The following is an 18395-nucleotide window of genomic DNA, read 5'->3' as shown; positions in this document are numbered from 1 at the left end:
AAATTAACTTTTTAATGTGACAAAAGCTTGATTGGGCAACTTATATTGCTGAGAAGAACTGCTATTCCCCTCAGGCATGATAATAAAACCTGATCTTATTTTTAATTGTCAAAAAATCAGCTATTGTTTTGGAGTTACCATAATCACACTTCTAGAAATGGCTTTAACATTTACAAGATCTTTTACAAAACCAAATTATGTAATGTAACTTACACTAAAGCAGTAAAACAAAAAGTGGATAGAGGTGATGCAAGTCTTACCCATGCACTCAGTACTCTTTTGAATAGCTCACACTCTTATTCTGACATGCAAAATTTTTATGCAAAATCTACCTATAAGATTTAAGTTTTGGTGTTCAATGTCTGTATTTAAGAAACGATTTCCTTCAAGATCCATCAGACTGGCTTATTTCTGTTCCTAGAATGTGGAACCATGACACAACATTGTCTAGATAAAACAATTTAACAGAAACTGGTAAATTTTGTTTAGAAACCTAAAGAGACCCATAGAATGTACTGGAAAGGCTGTATTACAGACACTGTAATACAACATCAGTTGGACACTGATGGCATTCAATAAATTTTCATATTATTTTAAGACAACACCATTTTCTTTACTTGGACAGTAGATTCCATCAAAGGTTCAAGCACCTGACAAGGAAGGATTTGCTCTGGTGAATCTAAGGAAGACCAAAGTGATGTTGGAAACAGTTTAAAGTAAAACTCAGATTTCTCCCCTTCTGTCATTAGAGGACTGATGCAGAGAACTTTGGTCCAGAAATACACCAATGTTTCCATTGTACAAGATTACTGAACTGCTCTGCTGATTCTGCTAAGCAATGCTGACACTGGGATGAGCTTAAATGAAAGGACAATATTAAGATATTATGAAGTGTAAAATAAACTGCCAATACAAAACTATTCCTATTTGGGTTTTTGAAAGTAAATTTTTTCAATACAGTCTGATAAACTGAAATGGGGAGACTAAAAAACAAAACAAGATTATTAATATGGAAATAGTTTGCAAATTATTCTAGATCTCTGGAAAAGATGAAGCAAAGCCTGTACTTGGAGTCACTGAAATCCTCTGATATAAAGAATACACCCAATGTTATTCAGAATGAACATCGATTTAATCACATTCTGTAAGCCATATAAATAGCAAGGAGTGCATGCCAACAAAATTTCTACATGGAATAGTAGTATCCTGTATCTAGGTTTGAAAGAAAGTAGGCCCAAAGAAAATAAGTGTTGAAGATAACAATGAAACTTGTTAGCTAGGTGAAGCTAACAATGAAAGAAACTTGCCTCTTCAAAACAAATATTTTCTTTCAAATAGAAATTACATTACAACAGAAAAATCACAGAAAATTATTTCTTCTAGCCATGTACAGCTGAAATCATTTTTATCTCTCATAATATTTTTTCCTTGCTGAAACCCAGCAATGCAGTGGCAGTAGGTTTGGAATCAATGTATATCAGAAAGATAGCCTATTTATATTTTTTAAGTTGTTTTTAAAATGGATTGAGATATAATTAGTGCAGCTGTCAAAATAATGGTTTAAGCAAAAATAAAGTAAGGTATTCATTCATCACTTTTACACAGGGACTGCAAAATATTCTGCCTTTCCCTTTCTAACTCCCAGACACACCTATACCCAGAAATGCATGTATATTTCAACTCTCTTCAGAAGATTAAAAGAAAAATACCTAATAATCACAAGAAATTATTATTCTCAGCAGCATAAACCTTAATTAACAAAGGATTTTGACTCAAGTGTGGGAATGCAAGAAACAGAAATTAGGCATCTACATGACATAGGAAAACCTGTGTACTTTATGATCCTTACTAAAATATATTTCTCATTTTAAAAGTGAGTGGAATGATACTTTCAAAATGGATTGAGAAAATTATTGATTCATTTCAAGTACAATGGGATATGGATGTCTGAGCTGAAATAATTTATATGAACTGATATCCTAAGTAATAAATTGTCTTGAGGTAGGAAACCAAATACAAAGGTAGACAGTGAAAGCACTTTTCTCCATCTGGGGCTATCAAATCCTTGTGGAAAAGCCTGCCTCCTCAGCTTAGGTGTGTGGATACTATGGGGCACTTATACTTCTTTCACACCTGCACACTACTGCTGCAGTTTCAAATACCATTGCAGGTGAGTCTGCATTACTCTGTGTAAACAACAAACCAGATACTGGCAGACCTGACTGTCAATATTACAATATTACAGTTTTGTGTGTATTTATTACTAGTATTTGATCTTTCTATTTGAATTAACTTTGCAAATTATGGATTTTTTGGGGGACAAATCACAGCTTCCATTCCTCCCCTTATTAAATGAAAAAGAAAGTTGGAAAAATAAGCTGAAGTTTTTATTTGTACGGCCTCTTATAAGACCCAGGAAAACTATAGCTTCTTGTCTTGGCTGTTCACCTGAAATAGTAAACCAGAATACTTTTGCATGATCATTGCTACTCCAGATTTAACATTTGATGACATGGCCTCACATTCCAAAATGACCTTTATCAAAAGATTTGGGTTGCTCGTTGTTTTTTGTTTTTCTGAAATTTGTCAAGTGGATGAGAAGTTTGCATGCAAACTCTTGAGCTTTGTCACAGTAAAGTGACATGCAGAGGAGTAGAAGGCAGTTTGTATTTATTATCTAGGTAGCTCATAATATTTTTTCATACTAATTTTCTATTGTTTAGAGGATAGAACACATGGAGCTACTTTACTAACAAACAGATCACCCTTTTAAAAGACATATCATTATTTATTTCTACTTTTGTTCATAATTTTTACATATTCTGGCTTGTCAATGGTCTCTTCTGCTCAGATCCAATACTAAAGTAATAATCTTACATTTTACTAACACATAGAAATTAAAAGTAGAAAGATCACAAAGAATTGAACATACTACCCAGGCTAGGATTATTATGTATGACAAAACATTGCTTAAGCAATAAATGAAGCTGCATTTTCTCTGTAAACCCACTCATTTGTTTATTTCACCTTAACTATGTAAATGCTAAACATTTTTTCTTTAATTATTCTGAGATGGTATATTTTTATTAGGCAAAAAACATTTGTTGCTAAAATAATGATGACTTTATTATGCTAATAAACAGAACTTGTGCCCTTCACATCTGCTTAACTTTATATTTATTTAGGACTTTTTTCTCTTTTTTTCCTTCATTCTTTAGTAAAATTGACTGCCAAAACATCTTTCTGAACATGTAATTATTACAGTTTTTAAATTAATTAAACAAATAATGTAAAGGATGGTAAAAAACCAAAAAACAAACTGTGCTGAAAGCTGGTGGTAACTCATAACACTTTAAAGTTTTAAGTAAAGAAAAGAAAAAAAATAATCAGGGGAATAAGGCACCCAGTTTCAGTTGATTCATCACTTGGCTTCCTAAATCTAAGAGCTTTTTGAAAGGGAGGGCTCATTACAGACAAGCTATTTCAGATTAAGTATTCCTTTTGAACTTCAGTGCCACTTTCAGATGTATTTACAGCATCTGATGAAATACAGGCCTGGCAGCAGGCTAAATGCTGCCCTGACTTTTTTGTTTTGTGTTGTACTGAACCCATTTCTGTCTTGATAATTGGTTAGTACTAATGATGGCAAAGAACTGTTGCTGGTGGGGAGGAGTTACTATTTCTGTGTCAAGTTTTCCTGAAGTATTTCCAGAGTAACGGAGATGCCTTTGGGATACTAGTGATAATGATTCTCTTTTCTTCTGACTAGATCACATGGCATGACAACTGTGAGCTGCAATTTTTCTGTAACTTGCTGCATCCAAATTGCTCTAAAGACAATCCAACTCCATCTTTACTGTCTTGGTCATTTCACTCTAATAGGAAGATTTTTTTTGACCTGTGTTTGTCTTGGCTAAGAATGGTGGGGTATACAGGGTGGGTTAATCTTGACTTTCTTTGCTCTGAGCCAACTATGGTGCAAGTGAAAGGCAAAATTGACATTAGCTTATGGTACTTCAGTTTACCTATCTATCCAAATAACTGCCTGTATCCCTTAAAAAAAAATCTTGAGGTTAAACAGTGTCCTATTTTCAGGATCCCATCATAGACTGACTGCATCATGACTCTCTAGTACTGTAGGAGTTACACAGTTTTGGGACATTACAAGCTATCCAAGAAAGGTGGACCTTGCTCTGTCCTAGGATTAACTTCTCAGCTCTTTTCTTGCCTGACAATCACAGCCTCCCCTTGACCAGAAAGTAACATGCAGGGAGGAAAGACTGATACACACTTGAGTCTCACTTTGACATGAATCCAAGACCCAATAGTGGTTTGAATCCTGTTACAAAAGTTAATTTGTTTTTCTATACCTCTCAATTTAGATTTTTAAATCTGAAATTGACAAAGGTTATTAAAAGGTGAAGCAAATGCATGAGTTAATTATTACAAGTCAAACAGAACAAAATTTACTTCCATGTCCCTGGAAAGCATTTTTACTGTTTCCTTCAAAAACAGCTAAGTCTTCTCTGACACATGACAGATGAGACAGATGAGACGAAACAATAACTTTGGGATAAGGGAACAGGTGAGTCTAAGTCTCAGATAATGCTTCAGGTACTTGCACTGTGGTTTATGTTTGATGGTCATTGCTACCAATTAACTTGAGAAAATATTAATTACTAAACTTAGGATGACAACTAGGATAAAAATACCAAAAAGTTTTCTCTGAATATTTCAAACTGCTAAAAACCAAAAAAAGTCAATGTCACTAAATTTCTGTGACATCGTGCAGGATAGAATTATAGAATTTTGCAACACAATTTTTTCAGCACCTTAAGACAGTGTGAAAAAAGGCTGAGGTAAAAGATATTTAAAGGACCTCACCAAAAAAAAAAGTTACTTTGATTTCTGTTTCTAGTTCCAAGATGACATATTGGTGACATATTGGTATGTGTTAGGAATCTGATTCAGAAAATTCCTTTGATGAGAGTATAATTTAAATGACACAGATAGTTCTGTTCTCCAGGTAACTACTAAGCACGAGGTTGAAAATTTGGGTTTAGGAGTTGCAGTTCATTTCTCTATTTTTTTATTTTTCCTATTTTTAATTATGCATTTTACTATAAAAATGAGCTTATTACTTATATTCCATTTTAAAAGATGCAGTAAAAAATAAACAATATATGGTCAAATTTGACTTTAAGAATGTCACATTTTGAAGACTATAGGAAATAAGATTCTGCTTTTTCCAAATTGCTATGCTCTATTGGATCTGATGTCCTTTTTCTTAAGCTTCTCATGTTTCAGTATTTCAGATCAGGAGAAGAAGAATCAATGCGCAAGATGGATTATGAAGTTCAGATAAAGGACTTTAGCCCATAACAACTATGGGCTAAATTTAGAAAGTGATTTTAGTGATTTCTTAGAGATTTAGGGTAACATTACTGAGTTTTCAAGAAAGCAAGTCAAGTCTTGATTTTTTGGAATCTGAAAAAAAGAGTTGATGACTGGGGAGAGATTTGGCAAGAAGACAAGAAATAGTCTCAAGAACATAAAGAGCTGTGTCTATTAAATAAAAATACCTTTTAGCTTGTAAGGGATTAGGATGCTTGTACAAATGACTGACTGGCTTGTATAAATGGGAATTAGGTTAGTAGTCACAATGTGACATAGTCTAATGGGAATGATTTCCTATGTCCTTTTCTATTAAAAAAAATTTACATTAATTTGATGGCTCTTATGTAGAAAGTATTTTCACTAATCCCCAGACAAATTATTTCATTGGTTTCAGTTTCATTCAAAATCAAGACCTATAGGAGTGATGCAACTGTGTTTAGAGAAAGTCATGAAGTCTCAAGAACCTTAAATTCTATATTAATTCAGTAAATTAGTGACCTTTAACTTTATGAACTTTATAAAAAAAAGAACATGCAAACTTAATTTCTACACTACTTGAATGCTTCTCATAATGCTGTGTATATTTAGGAGCCTTGTAATTTCTTTCAATGATAGTTACTTATTTGTATTTGGTGAAGATGGAAAGAAGCTGAAGAAATCTGGTGTTTGCCTCATAGATATGGTTGTTCGTTCACAGGGGGCAGGTTGAGGGGTTCTTTTTGGTTTTTTTGTTTGTTTGCTTTTGGGTTTTTGTTTATTTGGGGGTTTGGTTTTATTTATTTTGTTTTATTTGCTTTTTTGTTGTTTTATTTTTATCATGTTCTTTACTGTTGAAATTCTCCTCCTCTTGGTTGCCCAAAGCACAGCAGCAACCATTAGTGATTTCAGTTGGATGGCTTTTCCTTGCATGAAAAACACTGACAAAACCATGATAATTTGAAAAAGATCTTTCACTGCACAGCTCAGCCTTTCACAGTGATCTGTATTTTCAATCTGTCTCTACAGAGATATTTTGGTCTCTCTCTTTATGTATCCATACCCTAATTTTTCCATCTTATTATGAACTCTCTGCAATCCCTTACATCTGCATATGCAGACCCAGGAGTAGTTGTGTAGCTGTTTACAGTAAATTTCTCTGTCTTACACTGTGAGGGAAATGGTTAGACAATATCATTGCTACTGAGAGCAATAACTTAATTGGTGCCAGTTTTACTGTAAAAGCTCTGCTTCACTTTGTTCTGAATTTTGTCTTTTATATCCAAAATCATTGCCTCACAGGCAATGGCCCAAATACTGTATGATGTGCATGCTGTAATCCTGAAAACAACATGTTGAGCAAAAAGCAGTAGGCAAATTAATTCAGCACAATACTGCAAGGGAATAAAACCAGATGAGTTATTTGACAACTGTATTGCTTTAAAAGCTGCCTAAGTAACACAATCCTTTTAACCTGCTGACAGACAGTAAAACACTTGTGTTTTTGCTGGTTGATCAGTAACTGAGCACAGTCTCATGCTGTAATTTGCAATGACACAGCTGCAATGGACAAGCCGCTATAAGCTTTTTGGTCAGGATATTGACAAAAAGATGGTGCTGAAATTTTGATACAGCTTTCTGCATTTCCTACTAAAGCATTACCATTATATCTTATTGACAGTGGCAACCCTAGTGCTATAACTTACCAAGTCAGAAAATCTTTTCTGAACTGACTTCATTAGGAGAGGTTTGGTTTAAGTTCGTTTGTTTAGTTCTGCCATTTCAGTTAGGAAGCTTTCACTCAGTCTCTTTGCTAATTTGGACAATACTTTCTTGATGCTTCAAATCATCTCATAACAACAACTGGCTATAAGTAAGACTTAATTCAGAGCCCTACATTTAATTGGAAACTCCAAAAGATTCAGCTTTGCAATTTTTGTAACAAGGACCATGAACCAACACAACTCTGCCTAAAACGAATGGCAACTTAATCTTTCTGAGAGGTGGGGCTTAACTGCATATGATATGTGGATTGTAATTTCTCAGCTTTCTTCACTTTTAACTTTTATTTTCATGGCACCACAAATTGCCATACCTACTATATTTAGACACAGAAATACTTATTCTTTGTAACAATGTCCAGACTCCAAAATAAATTTCCTGGTGGGACCAGTATCTACCATTTAGCTAAGAAATTTAGTTGACTTTATTGTGGGTGCAAGGTAAACTACTCTAGACAGAAGTTTTGGATGGGCTTGCAACTCAAAAAATACATTCCTACTTGCAAAACAGATGCTTTAATTTCTGTTTCCCTACTCCATGCTGACATAAACTTTAACAGAATTATGTGCAAAATGGAAACAGGTTTTGGAACAGAAGAAATGAAGGTTCTTTCAGGTGGAGAAAGAGGGAGGAGCAGTTCCTTGGCCTACACAGACTAACCCTTTGGCACATTTTCCACACTGCATTGCAAAATTCCATTTGTAAGCATACTCATCCTATGTGCATTATGGAAATCCCTGATGAAAAGAATTTTCTCCTCTGTGTTTGAAAGCTAGTAAATCTCTTCTAAATAAAACCTAAATTCAGCTGTGAAAAAGTGACTTTTTTCGAACAACATATTTATTCATGCCCATAGTTCAGAGCTGTAAAGAAATATGTCTTTTTCCATATTTATTTTAGTAAAGACTACTGGAAAATGGCTTCACTCACTTTTTCTTTTTCTCTGTTGTTTTGTTCTGGATGAACATAAAATATTTCTTATTTCAGTCAACAATAATATTGGTAAATTTTTACAGCAAAAGTACTCATAAAAACTAGTGTTTCTACATTCATATCTATCACATCTCTAACATGAACTATTTTACCCTTGCGGAAATTAAGCTAATACAAATATATATTTTTTTCATTTTTCTCTATTTTAGATTCATGATCAGCTACAATTGAAATCTGATGTGTTAATTAAAAAACATAAAATAAAATATTAATGGCTTCAAAATATGATTATTACTAAAAGTTTCTCTTGGAAGGACTTTTTCCTTATACCCACATACATCTAGAGGCTAATCTCAATTGACGAAAATAAGTCTCTGTAATAGTGTTTTTCCACAGTCTCTGAATCCTAAGCAGCCTCATACTATTTTTTATATATCTATATCATGTATATCTATATGATGTATATCTATATCTAGCTCTATATCTATATATTTACACACAGTTTATATAGAAGTTAGTTTATTTAACTAAATAAAAGTCTTTGCTGTTCCTTAACTTTTTTTTTTCTTGTAGCCCAAATTAGTGTTCTATGTTCTCATATATAAGTATAAAACTCTCCTTAACTAGGGAATCATATGAGGGGAAGAAATCCCACAATTACTATACATGTAGGATTTAATCTGTGAACAAGGCACAAGTACTCAAGATGTTTTTCTTTATTCATTTATGTGTGCTGTTATTTACTTTAAAGGGATTTGAAGAATTTTGTGTGGAGAAAGATCACCAGTCTCTGCACATCTCTGTAATTCCTACATAAACAGCAGGGGTTCTTGGTGATTTGTACTTGTCCATAGATGCATCCTTGGCCAGAAGAGCAAATATGGTTAAGCACAGATGATGAAGTAAAAATCTGTATCTGAAGTAAGAACTAGCAGCATCTGGTTAGGCCACAGCAGAAGTTACAGTTTAAAATACATTAATGAAGAAACAACACTTTGACAAGCAAAAATGCCAGATCCCTTATTTTAAATGCAGGTCCACTGATGAGGGGAGAGAGTTATGCTTCTGACTCCATGTTCTCAGAAGGCTAATTTATTATTAAAGAATACCGTACTATACTAAGGAACACAGAAAAGATACGTACTCAGTGCTAAAAACATAATAATGAAAACTCGTGACTCTTTCCAGAGTCCCGACACAGCTTGGCCCCAATTAGCCAATGAGTCAAAACAACTCACACCGGAGTCCAATCAGGTAATCACTTTTGGGTAAGCAGTCTCCAAACACATTCCACATGAGCACAACACAGGAGAAGCAAATGAGATAAGAATTGTTTTCCTTTTCTCTGAGGCCTCTCTCACTGCTTTTCAGCTTCCCAGGAGAAAACCCTGAGTGAAGGAATTTTTTCAAAGAATGTGAATGCCACAATCCCTCTCCCCATTGTTGCTATAAATGTTGGTGTAATCAGGGGATGACACTTTTCTCTTTTACTGTCTGCATCTTGCTGCAGCCTAGGGTATTCAACCAAGTCCCTAAAATGCTGAGGAGAAGCACAAGAGAAGACAGCTACTCTTCTGAAGGAGGAAGACATAAACATGACCTTGGAAACTAACAGTGATATGCCTAATATTCATGCTGAGAATGGCAAATATCCGCCCTGTTTTTTTTCCTTTTTTTGCCAATTTAATAGGCACAGTTATTATTTATCAGCAAAAACAATAGTGCAAGAAAATCTAATCTGCTTTCCGGCTTCCCTCTGAGCACTTCTGGTCTTCCCCTTTTGTCCTCTGCAAAGAATTTCCCTCTTTGCTCCTTATTTGCTCTCCATTCAATGGTTCCCAGGCTCTCAGTACACCATGTTCCTCAAGTGTCATAATTTTATTCTTTTTTCTCCCCTTTGGTCACAGGTCCTTCCTACAAAATACCTTTCATTTTTTATACTCTTTCTTCCTTTTAGGAATAAAGCTTTGCACTGGGACCTATTCATCTCATAGGAGGTTGTGATTTTTTACACCAAGAGAGATAAAGTGCAGTTTAATTTTATTTTTTCAATATTTTTGACAGAGAGTGTGTCTATACTTACTTTTGCAGAAAGATGTATACTCACAGTTCTCATGTGCTTGATTATTTGCAAGTACATGGTGCAAAGTCTCAAAGTAACTCACAGGCTTAGCTGGGATCCAGTGTCAATTTAGCAATAGTTACATGGACTTGGGTTGACTAAGAGCAGAAAAAGTGAGGCAGGATATTCTTCTCTGGCTCTTACTTCAAATATTAGATTTAAATACATTTGGTTTGCTCTGAAAAAATGCTATCACAATTGAAGAAATTTACTTACATCTCTGAGAGAATCCTTTTCTGGACAAAATATACAGCCCACACCTGGATAAACACATCATGTGATGACGGAGCAAAAGCCACTGGTTCATGGATTAGGCACAAAGAGTTACAGTGAATGGGTGACATCAGACTGGTACCCCAGTGATGTTTCCATCCTTAGCCCTGTGCTCTTCAAGATCTTCATAAATGATTTGGACAGAGGATTGGAATGCATACTAAGCAAGTTCAGAGATGATACAAAACTGGGAGAAGCTGTTGATTCCTGTGAGGGCAGGGAGGCCCAGCAGAGAGATCTCAACCAAGTAGAGGTCTGGGCAAACACTAGGCATATGAAGTTTAACACAGAAAAGTACCAGATTCTGCACCAGGAACAGAGCAACCCTAAATACAGACAGGAATGAAATTATGGAGAGCAGTGAGACAGAAAGGGACCCGGGGGTCCTGCTCTAAGGCAAGTAGAACATGAGTCAGCAATGCCCTGGCAGCCAGGAGGGTCACCCGTGTTCTGGGGGGCATCAGGCACAGCATCACAGACAGGCAAGGGAGGAGATTGTCCTGCTCTGCTCTGCACTGCTCTGGGGCAGCCTCACCTCCATTGCTGGGGGCGGTTCTGGGTGCCACAATGGAAAAAAGACATTGAGCTGTTAGAGAGTGTCCAGAGGAGGGCAATGAAGGTGGAAATGGGCCTTGAGGTGAATCCGTATGAGGAGTGGCTGAGGTCACTTGGTCTGTTCAGCCTGGAGGAGACTGAGGGGAGAACTCACTGCAGTAACAACTTGTGAGGAGGAGAGGAGGGGCAGGCCCTGATCTCTTCACTCTTGTGACCAGTGCCAGGACTTGAAGACATGGCCTGAAGTTGTGTCAGGGGAGGTTTAGTTTGGACATCAGGAAAAGGTTCTTCCCCCAGAGGGTGGTTGGGCATTGGAACAGGCTCGCCAGGGAAGTGGTCACTACACCAACTGTGTTAGAGTTCAAAAAGTGTTTGACAAATACTCTTAGGCACATGGTGTGATTCTTTTGGCTGTCCTGTGCAAAAGCAGTAGCTGGACTTGGTGATCCTTCAATCCCTTCTAACCCAGGATACTCTATGATCCTATGAATCTAACACAGCTTGTTCACATTCTCAGAACCACCATCTGGAGGTGCTGGTTTGGACCAGGACCACATTCCCATGTGGGAATTTGACAATTGGATTTACCAAGCTTTCTCAAGTACTTTCTTGTTCCCTGTCATGTAAGACTTGATGAACCACAAAAAAGAATATCCTGAATGAATTCTGTGTATGTGATGCCTTGCTAAAACAACAACAAAAAAGTCTTTAGTCTTGTACTTGCAGAAAAAAGAAATAAAATCTGAGATAGAGAGATTCTTACTTGCAAATATGTTGATGTGAGAGCTAAAGCTTGCCCTACTTCTGTTATTAGTAAATGAGATCTCTTAGTGTGTCCTTATTGTGTGTACTTTAGACTGTAGTAAAGCTGTCGGGGGATGTGCTGAATATCATGCACCATAATTCTGGTCTGTATGGTACCAGAACCAACTACTTAGCATCACATGTAGCTTTCCCTTTCCACCTTCTTTTTCCCTTTATCTCCAGAGCTCTTCCTCTGTCTCCAGTGTTCTCTCCCAGCAGAGCAACAGTGAAATGTCCCTACTGATCATTGCTCCTTGAGGCTGGGAGCATTCATGTTTTTGGTACTTAGATCTTTCACTCTCCAAGATGAACTCACAGGAGTAAGGGACTCCAACACCAGAAGTCAGGAGACTTCCTTTTTTCTTTTTCCCCCTGGAAGTATTTTAAAGATTGACTGAAACACTGAGATCAAGGAGGTCAAGAAGGCTCTCTGAGGGCTAAAAAATACAAAAGGGATGCAACCAGAGTTAACAAATACGTTTCTCTGTGATCACCTTCTCTTTCCAAACACTTCTCATTGTTTTTTATAGGGCATGCTCACCATACGCCTTGCTACCCACTTGATTCCTCATATTTGACAGAGAGAAAATGACAGTCTCAAAAGTGGCTGTTTTGAGACAGTTTGAGACCTACCACATCAATTTCTTTTCTATCTGAAAATTATCATTATTATCTCATTGCATATTATTTAATTTGCTTTTAAAGAATAGAGAACCTACCTAGAAATGCTGGTGACAGATGACTGCCCTCTGATAAATATTAATTTTAATGTCCAGCAGTCTTCTTCCTGTATGTAAAATATGTACTTGAACTTGGCATTGTGTTTTTTGCTTCTGGGGAGAATCTTATTGATTGTGAGGAAATTAAATCAAACATGCCTTGGAGAATTAGATGGAATGCTTCACAAGGTGTCATTCTGAGGGCAGTTTTAGCGCTGCTTATGCCAGTCACTGAAACAGACAATATACTGGCTTGACTTATGGCATGTTAGTCACTCTGAATAAGTTTAACAGCTGGAAGTTTTGAGATTGGTGTGGTGCTTTTTTTAATTTTTTTTTTATTTCATGTGAAATGAAATAAAAAGCTTCTGTTTTGTTGTAGCTTTTCTGTTCATTGTGGCTAATTGATGGAGTAAATGGGTTTCATCTTGTGAATTCAAAGCTGTGGAATCTAAAACTGTTCATATGACAGCTTGTTTACTATTTGTGATACAGAGACAAGAATATTTGCCTTAATCACTAATAAGACCAGAAGTTTTACTTTTTTTTCTGCCTTATTTTGAACTTTTTAACATTTTAATGGAACATAACTTGAGACCTGGATGGAAAATATTAGAAGAATATATATATTGCTTTCCATCCAGATTCATATTTCTTTCAATCCGGATTCAGCTGTGCTTTTATTTCATGTGTAAAATAATCTTCATTTTTGTCCTAAAATTCTATTTTCCTGTACATCAAAAGATTTATAGCCTTAAAACAAATGATCCCTTTGATGTGATTCACTGATACATGCAGTTTAGAATAGCATATGATTGACCAAGCTTAACTGTTTTCTGTACAGTTTCACTGAAATATATTACAATTGTATCAATTTATCCCAAAAGAACTTCTTGCAGAAAATACTAATTCACTGTAATTCTCAGGAGACAGTGTATAATAAAGCCTCTATTCTGGCCTTATTATCAAGCAGTGCAGGATAGCCCGTGAGCCCAGTCCTCAGGGAGACGGGGTGCCCGGAATCTAGGCCAGCTTGAGGCCGACGCTGTGGGCTAACCCCCTTAGCAAGCTTGGTGATTGTCAGCTCTATAGTCATTGCAAGTCTCTTAGGATCTCAGCTCTTGCTTGCTAGGTAGGGTGCCCTTGGCTGAGGCTGCAGCAGATGGCGAGAGAGGAGAAGGAGAGGTCCTGGCGGTTCCACAGCGATGGTTTTATTGGGGCAGTCTGTGAAGGGTCCCATGGACAGCTCTTCCTCTGTTGAATGGGCTAAAGTAGGCCCCTTTTATAGGGTTAAGGGGAATCCAAACTTGACCAATAGTAAGGGTTAAGTAACATAGCCTGTAGGGTTACAGAGATAAGCTTTGGGGCGGGGGTCAGGGAGACAGGAACTTATGTTGCTGTCTCAGCAGTTCTTATTGTTCAATTCTCCATGGGGCCTTAGCCAGGTCCATGGGATTTACTACAACAGTGCATGAGTGTTTTATGGGGATTGAGAGCTGGATTTGAAAGATTATCATCAGAGTATAATTGTAGGGATTCTGTGCACCAGATAATGCAGTCAATTGCTTACTTCTGGTTTCAATTAACAATCTTCTAGGGACAGTCAGATAGAACCTCCACTGGTGTGGATCAGCATAGCTGAGCTGAAATAAGGAGAGAAATACCATTCATTTACACAAGCTTATTTTCTCACTTGGGGCAAACTACATGATAATGAAACCCACAGGACATAATAAATGGGGAAAATGTATGAATGTCAATAAGGATAGAGAAGTAATAAGAAGACAACCTAATAACATAAGATATCTGAATGGAAGATTAAATGAGATTCTAGGCTGGAAAATACAAACAAGTCTATCTTGGGACAAAAAAAAAAAAATTATGCGGATACTTTACTCCAGCACAGTAAGAAAAATCTAGGAAGTGGTAATTGTGTGAGATTTGGAGAAAGTACTCAGACTGGAATTTGACTCTCAGTGCTCATTGACTTTCAATAGGATTGGGATACTGGCTCCACTCGCTATTCAAAAAGAAATTCATCATCTGACAGTAATTTATGGTGGTATATTCAGGTTTATTTTGTATCTTTAAAACCCCTACAAGAATATGGGCATGCAAAACAAAGGATTTTCTTTTAGGAACACAAAAAATGAGTTCAGGTCTCTCCAAAGAATCTTTATGTGCATCCAGAATAATGTTTTGTGTTTCTGGAGAAATCCTCGTTTTAAACAAACTAACTTACAAAGGAATTAAGGATACCAATACCAGAAGAAGGAAGACAGTTGCTTTCCAAATGCATGCTTCATGTTTTCTGTCCTGGCACAACAATGAGATAATTTGGGTGAGGTGTGCTATGAATTTTTAATGTTATGTCTCATTGTGTACAGAATAATGGTCCAGTGTAAACTGGAGGAAGCCATGGTTAAGGACATTGTAACCTCAAATGTACATGCTACTAGATGTATGTCAAATTTTGTAAAGGGCTTTGTAAGGGGGAGGACTGGGCAGGCTTACATTATCTTTTCAATGTCAGCTTTTAAAGTAAGTACTCAGATGCAAAGCCTTAGTTTCTTAAATTGAAAAAGGCTTTTACATAGCAGAGAGACACTTCTGGTTGCTAAGGTTCCTTTTTTCCAGAAAGTGACTCCAAATGGATGTGAAAATGAATTAATGGAGAAATTATTTAACACTGTATGTCTTAAGCAATAGTAAATCTGAAAAAAATATCTGCTTCTGGTAGTCATCTTATTCAGCCACCCCAAGTGCCTTCAAAAATTTAAGACATAGTATTTTTTCTAGTTTATACCATGGACTCAATATGGGACTGCATATACTAATTTTTATTTCTCTATGCCTTTGTGTTTTCATCTCTAAAGGAAAGATGATATTACATACCAAATGATGAATATCTTCCTCCTCAATTTTTAGAATTTACTGTCACATTCAAATACTTCTTTTAGTTATTTCAAAACAAGCTACCCATGAAACTATTTTATTACAGAAACCCATCACCTGTGAAGAATATAGAGAATGATAAGAAATGCATGGAGGGGGATTAAACAGAGGTTCTCTGTAGCTTGCTGTGATATTAACACATATTTTTTTTCTGTATAGTGCAGACCATTTTTCTATAATGCTAGGAGAAGTCTTTTTATTCACTAATATTTTTCCTTTTCTGACTTTTTTCATATACACGTATTTCTCATGTTAGCTTCTGCATGCTTCTATTCAAGATTTCCTTACATGGCTCATAAAAGCAACCATGAATCCCTTACCCACTTTTAAACTTTTCTATCAATGGTTTCCTAATTTCTTACACCTAAACTCTAACTGCCTCCCCTCCAAACCACCCTCATTGCCATCTGTCTATGTGCGTATGCTTGCCTTTTATGGTTATAACTGCCCAGTGTTCTGCAAATAGCTTGCAAATGTTTGCCCTGAGTAATTTACTCCACTTTCCACCAGATAGCAATTTTTAGCTCCTCCTCAGTGAAGCTGGAATACATAACTTGTTGAGAGAGACCTTTCAATACTAGGTCAGTTCTTCAGCAGTGAGAAGGGGAGCAAAGCATCTTTCCAATGTTTCATAAACTATAACTGGCCTCTGGTCAAAATCAATGATTGGATGACTTTCAGTGGTAATAAACCTATGGATAGAGGTAAAAGGAAGTGGTTTTCCTTGTAAGAGCTTAGGTTCTCAGTGTGAATAAGCTGACTGAAACTCAAGGTCTTGCCTACCTCAATCAAGTAAGTCAGAAATACTTCATCCTTTTTGGGGACCTTGCTATTTTTCTGAACACCAGGCTCTCAATCAGAAACTCCACATCCTTCACTCTTCTTTTCTCTGTAACAAACACATGGTAGAAATATACAGGAGGAGCTGCTGAGGATAGGAGAGGTCAGATTTTAGACAAAGTGGAATTGAATGATTTGCTTTTCTGACTTTGCATATGCTGAGGTCACATAAAGTAATTTAGGAAGGCAGATGTAGGTTTGTTCTTTGTTCAGGTGCCAGCTTCTGAAGTTTGTTTCACTAGCTGCAAAGTAGGATGAAAGATCTGCAAAGAAAAGAGCCTACCTTGAAGATGAGTTGGGTTAAGCTGCAAGATGAAAGTTTCTTAGTCTAAGAGGTCAGCTTGGACCTGACCTCTTAGACTAATGAACCCTGTATACTGCCCCAAGCACCCAGAAATACATGGGAGGAGTGGGAGGATGATTCCATTGTGGAACACTACAGGTTGTCATGGAGCTGTGAGTCTTGCTATGCAGCCAGAAGCAAAAATGGCTTAAAAAGACATAGAAAAAAAAGTTGTCATAGGGCTCCTTATTTGTACTATTTTCCCCTAAAGTGAATATGCTTTCACAGAAAATTGAAGAGTATTTCACCTCTCAACTGTTCAGAACCTTGATAGACTTCATCTGAATACCAAGAAATCTTGAGTCATACCTTAGTTCACATTTTTCTTGGCAGAAATGTCATTCAGCTTCTTCATTGCTCAGCCCTTACCTGGAAAATTCTTGGGTTTGGATCGGACCCGCTTGTTGAATCAGAGCTGATGTGACAAAGCCCAGAGCTTTGGTGTTAAATCAGTACAATGACGACAATAATCTCAGCAATCCTTATTGTCCGTTGTGTAACAGCTGTGAGAGGATATGAGGCAACATGAACTTGCACTGATTTTGATGCCATCCCCAGAGGTTTAACATTCAGGTACAGCCTGAACTTATTAACACTTTACAGACAAATCTGTCATTTTCCAAGCAATTTTCTCCTTTCCGGACCTTGCATTGAAGTTTTGCTTCTGTCTTCAGTTCCTGACAGACTCTCTTAATAAAAAGCTTTTTGTATAACTACCTCTGAAGGATGGAGTTTGAGCAAAACCTTGTAATGTACTTCCTCACATACTGCCATGCATTTTAAGCAATATTTAAAAAGGCCAATATTCAAATCAAACTTAGAATAGATGGGGTGTAATGCTGGGTGGTGCATTGGGACATACTTGGGAAGTATGAAGATCTTTTTTCTTTAGATTAAATGATTTTGCTGTAGGAACAGTGAAGCCAAACCCCATAAACTGAGTCTTTATATTATGTTGTCAATAATATTCTGCCTCTGTATGCTTTTTGCCTTGTCTAGACTGTAAAAGGTGTCTTAAATAAATGAATTCGACTACTGTTCATTCAATGTTACCACTGCTCCTTGTTAAAATTTCTGGACAATGTTTGGAGTTACAGAGGCACAGATAGCATTTACACTGCAATACAGGTACTTTTTTTCCTTCAGTAGTCAGGAGGATGTCCTTTGCTTTTTGTTTGAGTATAGGAACTGTCTTTTGTTGGAAATGGCAAAATATCAGAGATCACAAAGCTCTGGGCATTTGAGTGATTTTTTGACTTACAATGGAGAAAATTTGTGCAGACTGATGTGAGAGAGTAAACAGGAATTCTTCAGTCCCTGTGTCAGTGTAGAGCTGTATTTCAACTACCTCACATATATTTTGCCAATTATGCTTCCGTTTTAAATCTGCTTATCTGCACAGTGTTTCAGCAAAAAATAAGACCTGTCCTTCTCCTTACAAGCTTGATCTGGCAAGGGTGTCTCTGCAGGTACCAGCGTAGATATGAAGCCATTGCTGATGACTGCTTGTTTTCGAAAGTCTCATGAAATTTTGCCACACTGTGGTGTGTGGGTAGATAATATCAGATTAAAATGGTCTTTATCTCCTTGTTGCAGCTGTTTTCTTCAATTTCATGAAACCTGTTCATGATCCTAGTTGCGTACATCCAGAAAACCATATAGTTGTGTCTGCTACCTTAACAGCCCTAGATGTAAT

Source organism: Agelaius phoeniceus, chromosome Z (assembly GCF_051311805.1).
Source record: "Agelaius phoeniceus isolate bAgePho1 chromosome Z, bAgePho1.hap1, whole genome shotgun sequence".
Taxonomy (NCBI): domain Eukaryota; kingdom Metazoa; phylum Chordata; class Aves; order Passeriformes; family Icteridae; genus Agelaius; species Agelaius phoeniceus.
The sequence above is the reverse complement of the archived record's forward strand: the minus strand, read 5'-3'. Positions refer to the sequence as shown.